Raw genomic sequence first — 1,893 nt, forward strand, 5'->3', positions numbered from 1 at the left:
TAACTTACATTGCAACGATGATTACTGAAATGCTTGTGCTCACTTTTTGGAATATATTTTTCAAATACGTTTTATAAATAACTAGCTGACCCGACAAACTTCGTATTGCCACAAATTAAACTGTGTTGTACATAAATCGTGAATCTAGGATGACCTTTGTTACAATCTCGAGTTTTGGAAGTTTCTGAGGAGTTCATGGGTGGTTTAATATACAAATTTTCCTCACAGTAAAGTAGAAAATAACTCCCCCCATTGCTTAGCCTGATAAAATAAAGCGGATAACAATATTCGCAATGATTATATAACATTTCGCCGAATACCATTTCGCGAAAAACCTTACGCGGGATGTACCATTTCACGGAAAATGTTTTCGTGGAAAGTACAATTTCGCTGTCGCTCGTTCGGACCCAACTGAAGGAAAGTAATACAGGTCAGTAGACCTAGGAAAATAAATAAACCTAATTGATAGTTTTTGGTGGTCTTATTATTGAATAATGTTTTATGGAAGAGTCTATAATTTCTCGAGTTCGATTAGTTTTTCAGTTACGCACAAATTTCTGTATTATTTGTATGAGAGTTCTTAGCCCCCTACCACAGGGGTGAGGGGACTAAAACCATCATAAAAAAAATATCTGCCTCCGAAACCCCCCATATGCCAAATTTGGTTCCATTTGGTTGACTAGTTCTTTAGTTATGAGGAAATTTGAAAATTTGAGGTTCATAATTTCCCTCCTGAAGAGAAGCGAGGTCTCAATGTAGGGGAATTGGGGGAAAATGAACACCCTTAGCAGTTTCGCCATTTGCTTCCCCGGGAACCAACCAAATGCTGAACGCACTACATGAATTGAAAGCTGGATTCATATTCCACGTAGCAAAATATAAAGATGTTTGAAAAAGGACGATTTGTCATGAAAAATTCCTTATTTTCGAAAGCGTCACATTCGAGCCTGATTTTTTTCGTGTGGGTAAAATGAACATGCAGTGAGGGCAAAATGAACATGTCATAGAAAACTAATGTTAACATGCAGTTTGGATAAATTAAACATTATTTTACCTTATCATTGTTCGACATAAGCTGTAGATATTCAACAAGGCTGCTGAAATTAAAATAGGACTCCACAAAGTTAACATAATGTATCTTCGCCACGTTTATACAATGCTAGACTTTCAACTCGCTTCATCGGTCATTTTTCGTCATTTTTCGAGAGACTCGATTATTTTTGTTGATTGAATTGTAATTAGGTCCTGGCTGCTGATAAATGAAAAATAAAACATCATTATACACATTGTTCATTTTGCCACCATAGTGAAGTGTTCATTTTGCCCCCTAAACACCAATTGTTTTCTAGTGTTTATTATAAACAAACAGTTGACAAAAATATTTGGAATTTTCGACAGAACCGCAGGACAGTGATAAGCAAACAACACTAAATGATACCAATAGTCGAAATTTAATTTGTTTCGCCAAAAAAGCTTATATACTATAAGTGAAAATTACCATCGGCGTCAGATTTCAACAAATATTTTTTACTTTTTCAATTTTTTTCACATTAGAAAGCTTATGATCACCACATATTGTCTCAAATAGCTTGAAATGCTTCTTGCAGAAGATACCTATTGATCTGGAATAGATTTTTATCGGTTTACTGGGAATTTGGCTACCTGTTCATTTTACCCCCCCTGTTCATTTTACCCACAGTTCCCCTACCATAGAAAAAGTATTTGCCTAAAAAAACTCACTCACATGCCAAATTTGGTTCCATTTGCTTGATTAGTTCTCGAGTGAAGCAGAAATTTGTATTTCATTTCAGAGTTTGTAAAACAATATTTAATAAAACGAATTATCGGTTCCGTACGAATTGGGAAGTTGGAAATAATCAAGCAGATTAGTTG

This window comes from Sabethes cyaneus, chromosome 2 (assembly GCF_943734655.1).
Source record: "Sabethes cyaneus chromosome 2, idSabCyanKW18_F2, whole genome shotgun sequence".
Taxonomy (NCBI): Eukaryota; Metazoa; Arthropoda; class Insecta; order Diptera; family Culicidae; genus Sabethes; species Sabethes cyaneus.